This window comes from Octopus bimaculoides, chromosome 7 (assembly GCF_001194135.2).
Source record: "Octopus bimaculoides isolate UCB-OBI-ISO-001 chromosome 7, ASM119413v2, whole genome shotgun sequence".
Classification (NCBI taxonomy): domain Eukaryota; kingdom Metazoa; phylum Mollusca; class Cephalopoda; order Octopoda; family Octopodidae; genus Octopus; species Octopus bimaculoides.
This window is the reverse complement of record NC_068987.1, coordinates 58,993,202-59,003,468: the sequence shown is the minus strand read 5'-3', so window position 1 is coordinate 59,003,468 and position 10,267 is coordinate 58,993,202. Positions and strand designations below refer to the sequence as shown.

General features: G+C 38.2%; 1 protein-coding gene across 1 annotated transcript in view; it reads left to right on the top strand.

Annotated features, from left to right (window-relative positions):
• LOC106867138 (calpain-9) overlaps window positions 1–10,267 on the top strand; it is a 77,531-nt gene that overhangs the window by 1,094 nt on the left and 66,170 nt on the right. The gene's annotated exons all lie outside the window — the stretch shown is intronic.

Here is a 10,267-nt window from a genome sequence, read left to right as displayed (position 1 = left end):
AGTAGCAAATTATTCCACAAACACATGGACCCTTAAAGAAATTTTCAAGCCAAATCCTCGAGTTTCATTCTAGGCTTGCGTCTTGACGGGGTTATGGTGAAAACCATTTGAGCAAAATGTCACGCAGAGGGATCGATCCCGGCACCTAATGATTGCAAAACTAATTTCTAAATCAGGGTTATTCTGGCCTCCTTTTTTTCTGTGTGTCACCACCGCTTGACAGCCGATGTTGGTGTATTTACGTCTCCGTAACGACGGTTCAGCAAAAGGAACTGATAGAATTAGTACCAGGTCGAATCATTTGACTAAGAATTTTTCAAGGTGGTGCCGCAGTCTAATAACTTAAGCAAGTAAAATATATATGTACACGTATCTATATACCTGCGCGCTGAGAGAGAGAGAGAGAGAGATGGAAGAATATAATTTCAACAAAGTTTATTCAAATTTAAACGAATCTACCCCTCCACCTGCATGAGCTGCGTGGTTCGATTGTTGAAAAGAGATAGCCGACATTCAACTCGTATCCGCTGATTTACTTACAACTAGAGTGGAACAAGTGAGTGTGTATGAACGTATGTTAGTACTCGTCTCTTTCATTAAGGTGTAAATGCAAAGAAATAGATATAGACGTTTGCACATTGCTATTTTGCATTATCTCGGTCGCTTTTAGGCGGCGAGCTGGCGAAAAAGTTAGCTTAGCGGTCTTTCGTAAGTCTTCATGCTCTGAGTTCAAATTCCGCCGAGGTCGGCTTTGCCTTTCATCCTTTCAGAATCGATTAATTTAGTACCAGTGAAACAATAGGGTCGATGAAATCGACTCGTATTCTCCTTCTAAATTTTAGGCCTTGTGTCTTTGGTAGAAAGGATTATTATTAAGGCAGTGAGCCATTAGAGTCGCTAGCACGCTGGGCGAAATGCTTAGCGGTATTTCGTCTGCCGATACGTTCTGAGTTCAAATTCCACCGAGGTCGACTTTGCCTTTTCTCCTTTCGGGGTCGATAAATTAAGTACCAGTTGAATACTGGCATCGATGTAATCGACTAGTCTCCTCCCCACAAATTTGAGGCTTTGTGCTTCCAGTAGAAAGGATTATTAAGGCAGCGAGCTGGAAGACTCGTTAGCACGCCGGGCGAAATGCTTGCAGGTATTTTGTCAGTCTTTATGTACTGAGTCCAAATTCCGCCAAGGTCGACTTGGCCTATCATCCTTTTGGGGATCAGTAAATTAAGTACCAGTTGCGTACTGAGGTCGATGTAATTGACTGGCCCCCTCCCCACAAATTTTAGGCCTTGTAGAAAGGATTATTATTATTAAGGCGGCGAGGTGGCAGAATCGATAGCACGCCGGGCGGTATTTCATCTGCCGCTACGTTCTGAGTTCAAATTCCGCCGAGGTCGACTTTGCCTTTCATCCTTTGGGAGTCAATAAATTAAGTATCAGTGAAACACTGGGGTCGATGTAATCGACTCGTCCCCTCCTACAAAATTTCAGGTCTTGTGCCTATAGAAGAGAGGATGATTATTATTATCTAGCCCCAGACCAACTGTGGAAATGAGTCCTACCCACACGAGCTTACTGTTTATAATTGTCTACTTCTTTTCTTAAAGCAACCTGCAATTCCCTAACTTGAATGTAAAGTTTAATGGGCTTTTTGTCCTTAATAAACCTGTTGCTTTACGCTTTGCTGGCCTAAATATCTTCCAACCTTTTTCGTAGTCTTTCCTCCAGATAAAACCCCTATTCAATCTAAGCTGCATCATTTTCTCCTATCGGTTTTACTAGTGTATACTGCATGGAGATGTCAGCATAGAGGTACAACTCGTTTTTGCAAGAGTCGACCAAAATCATCAATAAAGACTTAGAATGTGTGATTCAAGGGCTGAGCTTTTGTGGACTAATGTGACAGAACCTTGATGAATTACCCATTAAGCTAGCCTTCAGGTCACTTTAAAAAATTATCGCGTATTCCTTTGGATTAAAACTGGGTGTAGAATCCCTTGTAGAAACTGTTGAAACGCTCTTATTATGTCCATGACTGTTTCATACCACTTGACCTTCAAAGGAATTGTTCCATGGATGAAAGAGAATATTGAATTCTACTATGCTATAGTTCGGTTGAAATCAGCATTGTCTTCTAGAAATAAATTCATCTTTTAACATATTTTTGCAGTTTCTTTTTATGATCTACTATTACTATTTCTTTGGTACTTAAATTACTTTGCTATACCGGTCAGATGTTAAATACTGACCTAATAATAAAATAGGTCGGTATTTTAGTGAATCAACTCTGGGGTTTCCTCGTATCTACAAGACTCAAGATTTACTATTGGAGTAAAGTAAAATGGATTACGTGAGAGACTGGCATACAACATTCCTTCAGGAGCTCAGCTGAAATTTGACATTGAGATTTGAATTCATAGATAGATAGATAGTATCGCTTAACGAGAAAGGGCAACGCCCATCAACGTTTTCGGGCCTCCGAGGTGAAAGGAAGCGCGCTTGCAACCGAGTAGACTCTGCAAATTACAACCAGATATAAGGTGGTGGTGTTAAAACTGGCGACAGATTAAGTTTACCAGCCTTATATAAATGATACAAGGCATTGATCGAATTACATACACACCCTGATACGATCTGGACTACTGTTTAGTTCAATCAACTCTTCGATAAATAATGCACATCACATGATATGAAATTACTATTAAATATGTATCGGGGTAAACTGCAATCACACCGTTTCAATGCGGTCACATATTTGTGGAATTTAGCAGTAATTTATAATGAATTAGGATGATGATCTCAGAAACTGCCGAGAAAGAATTCTGGCATGTATCGGCTTGTTAAAGTTTGTTCGATTCTTTGTATTAAGAACTGAGGTAGAGTGGTAAATGAGGTATCGTTTCTCTGAAAGCAGAGGTCACAGTATTTGTTTATACATTTTTAAGCGCTTATCTTATTCAATACCACCCGTGTAATGCTGGCGGTCACTCCATCTCTTGCTTTCCACATATGCTTTGAGAGAGTTGTAACGTTCTCTGGGTATCGATGACATTATGAGAGGTTCTGAGGAGGCGGACTTTTGAAGGAGTGTTCCCTAAATCCTATATATCTTTGTACATCATCTGCAGTTGCTTAGATGATTGTTTTAAGTAATATGAATCACCACAAATCATCGAAGATTATACAAATATCAGTTTCTCCACTACATTCCACCACTAAAATATGGCAACTCAAGATGAGTCCGATCTGCTGATTCGCCTTTAGAATAATTTGTCTTGTCTGCTTCACCTGTATCTGTCAATAAGGAACCTCTTCGCGACCGCTCAAACTGCTAGAAATTGCAGCTTGTCCTTTCCAAATCAAACAGTGTCTTAAATAAGTATAGGACACACGTTAAGCAACGTAATTCTACAAACTCCTAAATAGACAATAGGATCAATATTGGAAAACAATTGATTAAAGATTTGTCCAATCAAAGGTGGGAAACGACATATATATATACATACATACATACATACATATAACGACGTTGATATGCCAGATTGTTCACCATAACATGCAAACTGCTAACTTGCTTTGCCTTGCTATGAGTATAAATTGGCAACTACAGTAATAAGATTCGAACTTCTAGAATGCATATTCCTATGTTATGGTCATCAAAGATCACAGTGAAGTCAAAGACGAATCCCGACGTATTCTGTTGACAGCTCATACAGTGGATTTTCAACAGTGAATAAATATTTGATATAATTGCTCAGATATCAGCTATGTACTGCTAGCCCATTAGATTACTAGAACCGAATCAACAAAACCCTCAATACGTAATAAAGGAAAGTAAACTAATACAGGTGACTACGTGCTCATTCTATCTGCTAGAAAACGCAGCCAAATGTCCCACTTAGCTTTCAGATTTTTAAACAAAACTAGGAACGAGAAGGTGCATTGAAGGTTTACATAATAAAGGTCTACATACAATGTATGGGAAAAGACGTGAGAGACTTTATATGGGGGTTAGGGTTTCCCTTATGCACATAATATAGGAAAGTTGGTTTTAGGGCTGAAACTGTACCTGAGTCTTAATATGAATTGTATTGTTTTTTTTTAAACTGGCATTCCGTTTTTATAAATATGTAAAACATTTTTTATTAAAAACTACAGTTCGTTTTAAGACACAAGTATTTTTTCAGCCCTAAAAAACCAATCTCCAGTGTGTGTGAGAGACAGACACAGACATCTGCATTCACATACATACAGTACTCATTTACAACTAGATGGATAGATTCGTTCATGAGTGAATGCTGCGCCAGTAACAAAGGTTCGAACTGCAGGCAATTCGGTCCGTAGTGAAAGAAACATCTTATCGCCTCCGTAAACTGCCAAAGTTTTCGCTTCGTGATACACGAACAACGATTAAACAGTTTGCAAGCGGAGTTTTGAAAGTTTTCTTTTTCACTGAAGTCTAACAAGTTGCGTTTTTTTTTGTTTTTTTTTTATAAAGTAGGATATATTTGTTGTAGCTTTTTTACTTTCGTTTTCTGGGGGTTTTTTTCTCTGTTTTTTTTTCTATTTAATAACTTTATTCATGTCTGCATGTCTTCATTCCTATTTTCCTAAAGATTTCTTGTGCTTTTCTTATGCCTACTTTTATAAGCTATAGGTTTACACCTCACGCTGATGTATATGTGTGTGTGTGTGTGTGTGCATATATAATACACACACGTGCATATTCATTTAAATATAATTCCGTATTGAATTACTTGATAATTTTTTTTTTATATTTTAGGAATTTTTTAAATAATCGCTATAGCACACAATTAGATGTTTTCGTCTTAGTTTCATGACTTCATGCGACTGTTTAAAGATATACCATGGACTTTTACATACATAGAAATCTATAAATACAGATATGTCTTTGTATTGATATGTCTTTGTATTGATATGTCCGTGTGTGTGTGTATGTGTGTGTGTATGCGCGAGAGAGAGAGTTTACGAGTGCTTGTGTTGTGTGTGTGTGTGTATGTATGTATGTATGTGTGTAATATATATAAATTTGCATACATACACACACCCTAACACTACGAATGCACACATATCTTCGAGACAGACGACAGCAAGGTCCCTCTAAATTAATACATACAAGCGAATAACAGTTTTTAATTGTGGGCGTGGCATATTGTCAGTTGTGCATAGGCGAGTTACGCACATGCAAACATCTACACACTCACATACACACACACACACATACATACATATATGCGAGTGTGTAGGAATATTGATATGTATGTGTATATATATATATATGTATGTATGTATGTGTATATGTGTATATATATATATATATATATGTATGCCACCCAAATGGGAACCAAATCAATTACTGTATGTGTGTGTATGGGGAGCTCCTTCAGTTCAATCTATAAACATGCACGCACTCGCATGCAATCTTGCACTTGTATGCAAGTTATGACGCCTACATACGTGTATACTAATATACATATATGTATGTTTGTATACATATATACAGATACATATGAGCATTAGATATAGAAACAATAGTGCAGTTAGATTCACATGCGCAGCTGTATACGTGTCCCGTTTAGTGAGAGTGTATGTAGACGGTTAAACGGTTATCACTGAACCGCTCCCACACGGACGTGTGTGCGTAATTTATGCAATAGTGCAGAGATATATGCGTGCAAAATATAAAGAGACATTGGGTGGAGCAAGGAGAGAAAGAATTGAGACATTTGCTTTGTGTGGTGTTGAATAAGGTTTGTCAGGCTGGCTAACCGCATAGTGTGCGGTCTAGTTTATAACTTTGCTTAGCTGAGAGAAATGGTAGAGCACTGAACAAGTAATTTTACTCAGCTCTGTTCTGAGTTCAAATACCGCTTGAGGGTGACTTTGCAATTATATTTCCATATTATACATGTATGTAACCGGAGAACCGATTCAGCCACCTTCTGTACAATAAAAATGCTTTTAAATTTTATGTTGAAACAGTATTAATCGATATAGTAATTATATGTAAGACTTACTGATGTAGACGATTGTTTCGAATACAAATCAGCATATTATGTACGTTAAAGCTATAGAGCCCTTTAAAAAATGAGCATTGTGGCATACAGATGTACCCCGAGATGCAGCAAGGCCAGAGAAATTCGTAAAATTGCAATTTTTAAATGGGGTAAAATGCTTTTAAAAAACTTATAAATACTTATAAAAGCTTCACAACTTTGTTTAAGTTAATTGAAATAAAGAGGTAATTTAAAGGTTTTCGCTTATGTGCTATCTTTGTGCCTATATTATATTTGAATCACATACATACAGATACATGTGTGTATGTATGTATGTATACATATACGTATGCCTATATTGATGTGTGTATGTTTACAAATATATAAAATATATATATGTTCACAAATATACTAGTTTTTTATGAATGTGGACACACTTGTATGCGTATGTCCTCTTTCATTTTTAATTATTTGAAGTCTTCCTGTAAGGAAGGAATTCCATCGTTGGAATGTAGATAGCGTAATGTGCATATTAACTGGTTGATTTCTTGTATTGATGTTTATGTATACATTAAACAACAGAGGTTCTGTATATTCATCCCACTACAGTTTTTGTTTTTTTTTCGGATGACATTGTATTTTGTTTTAGCGACAACATCGTATTGCTTTGGGAGGTAGTACCTTGACGATATTTTGGGGTAATTACTCATCATACGTGTGATGTCATCTACAGAAATGTGATATATTCGACATTTTCGCTGAACTTGAAGTTCCAAGGGATTCGTTGTCTCTTACGTGTATTTGGTATTTTGTAGCAATCTCCTGTTCTTGGATTGCAAGCGCAAAGTAAAGTGTGATGTAGCGATCACAAATGTAAGAACGGTTGCACCTATGCATAGTCACTGTTTCTATGGAAAGTTCCAGTTGATGTCAAAATCTTGCTGATTTTAATGCCAATGAAGTGCATTTCTTCTACAGACCAATCAAATATTTGAAATGTTGAAACCAGGACTAGTACTTCAAGTGCATTGTGGATATTGTCTTGTAAGAGGAAAGTTATGACTGCCATATTTTTCTAACTCCTGTGTAATATTTTCGAGTTCACATCAATGTTATATTTCCATCAATGCCTTGGTACTGTAGCATTTTTTGTGTGGAACAGGAGAGATTGAGAGACCGTTGATGCACAGATCTAAGAACGCCCCGCCAAAAACTTAAACCGCTTCCACATGAACTACACGAGAAAGCTGTTGAGTCACCTGGCAAGACACGATCCTAGATACAAGAGTTTTCTCTTGAGCTGCTCTGCCAAGCATTTACACACAGCTAAGGATAGCCCAAGTCAGGTGGACAAGCCACCTTGTTCGAATGCCAACATGCAACTCCCAAGCGACTGTTTTACGCAAGGTGGACAGAAAAAGTGTTTCGAGAACACATTCAAAATCTCAGTGAAGAGCTTTAAGATCAGCCCCCAACATCTGGGAAACGCAAGCGCAAGACAGTCCTGCTTGGCACAGATGCATCAACAGAGGTGCCACCTTCTACAGACTGAACAGGATTGCAGGGGCACCAAGAAAACGCGAACTGTGCAAGTCCAGAGCCAACACTTTGCGTTGAGTCCCACCAGTGCCCAACCTGCAGCAGTCTTCCAAGGAGGTGTTGAACTGATTGACCACAGCCACTCACACCGTGTCCGGTCTTCTTTGCCCAGATGATGTCCTTGGTCATTGTCGACAACGACAGACGTATTAATCTAATAACATGTACTAGGTTTGATCAATAAGTATCCAGACTGTTGCCATAGTAACGAAGCCTAAGCACGCAGTGAAACCGCTTGGCACTGAATGATCTTGAACTCTGTTGTGTATGCGCATTAAGTTTCAACGTTCTAGCTCACTTCCGCTGTTTACAGCAGAGCTTGAAAGGACGGTGTGTAGCGTGTGATCGTCGCAATGACCATGACAGTGAAAGTTGTCATGGCGATACCTGCTCAGACTCAGGTAAAATTGCAGAAAGTGTATGTGTCGAGAACGATGAAATTCTTTTGAAAACTTTGCGTAGCTCTCTGAGCAGGTATAGCCAAGCTTTTGGAAAAAAATTGATGCAAATTCTCTGTTCAACTCTTTCTGTCATGGTCAATGCGACGATCACACGCTACACACCTTCCTTTCAAACACTGGTATAAATAGCGGAAGTGAGCTAGAACGTTAAAACTTGGTGCGCATGCACAGCAGAGTTCAAGGTCAATCTGTGCCAAGCGGCTTCACTCTGCGTACTTTAGTTTTGTCACTATGGCAACACTTCGGATATTTATTGATCAGACTACGTATGTATGTGTTTGTGAAAGTGAAGTCATGTGGTTTACTGGTTACAGGGTAGAGCTCACGAATATATCATGGGTTCGATTCCTGGATCAAGTTTTGTCTTAGAGCAAAGCATCGTTTCTCATTGCTCTAACTTACTTAGCTTCAAATGTGTTACAGTAGAGTACTGGTGCAGCCCCCTTCACCCATCTATCACGTACACGATGTTCCGCTGAATTAAGGATACTTCCGAGGGGTCTAAAATAACTTGCGAACGCTAGTTAAAAGCTATCAAACTTGCCTCACTAGCGAGAGACAGCCAAGCTGTGTGTGTGTGTGTGTGTGTGTGTGTGTGTGTGTGTGTGTGTGTGTGTGTGTGTGCTCGTTCGTTCGTTCGTTCGTTCGTTCGTTCGTGAGCATGTTTGCATTATAATATCGGTTACACTCAAGATATTAAATTTAAAACCGCTTGGATTCGAATCTACTCTGCTCGTGTATTGTGTACATGTGTGTGTGTGTGTGTGTATACACTCATGCGCGCGCTCACGCACATACAAGTTTTAACTAGTGCACATTGAATTGTCGTAATGTTAGGTCAGTCGATTGAATCCAATGAAACCGATATTTATTTAAGTCAGTATGATTTGCAATCTGGGCATAGAAGAAGAGTGACAATGGGTGGTGTGGAGTTTTTAGACCGGTACTTTTCTGCTTAAATCACCTCCGATGCCATGTATCTTCGTATTGTATAGATACTAGAGTACAACGACTGTCTCCCACTCTGGGTGTGTTAGACGCAAGTTTCATAAACTACAAAATATATACATCCACACATGAAACGGACCTGTTATAACTCTTTATCTCAATTTGAATGTACGTGAAGGTATTTAGAATGCCCAAACTTACTTCTGTAAATGTGCTTAGCACTGATGCTGATCATAGTTTAATCAATAAGCGTAGGAGCGAGGTAAATGCAGTAAAAATAGGGAGTCAGTGGGGCCTCATTTAAGCGGCCCTTCAGAAATTGAACCGCCTTACGATACTCTCTGGGAGTTCATGGTATGAAATTCATTGTTATTACTCCGATTTGGTCGCTAATGCCATGTATTTAGTTAAAAATACAGTAAAAAGAGGAGGGTCTGTGCGGCCCCAATTAGATGGCCCTTAAAACAAAGACCCTCTTAGAACATTCCCTGGGATTAGGGGAGTTGCTGGTTTGAGTTTCGTTGTCCTTGTACCAAAGGTCTAGGACGAGTTAACGAACATAAAAACGTAAAGGACAGAAACATCACTCAAGTCTATACACACGCACACACATTCTTTTATTCTTTTACATGTCATTTAACTGCGGCCATCCTGGAGCACCGCCGTTTTTTAGTCGAACAAATCAACCCCAGGACTTATTCTTTATATATATATACACACACACACACACACACACACACACACACACACACACACACACACACACACACACAGGGTTTCTTTCAGTTCCCTTCTACCAAATCCACTCACAAGGCTTTCATTGGCCCGAGGCTATAGAAGACACTTGCCCAAGGTGCCATGCAGTGCGACTGAGCCCGGAAACGTGCTTGGGAAGCAAGCTTCTTACCACACACCAACTCCTGTGTATATATATATATACATACGTGAGTGTGTATACATGTATGTATATATATATATATATATATTTATATGTATGTGTGTGTATATATATATATGTATACATATGTGTGTGTATATATATGTATATACATATGTGTATATGTATATATGTGTGTATATATTTGTATATATGTATATGTATGTATTTATGTGTGTATATATATATTTGTATATATGTATATATATATTTGTATATATATATATTTGTATATATATATATTTGTATATATATATATTTGTATATATGTATATATTTGTATATATGTATATATTTGTATATAT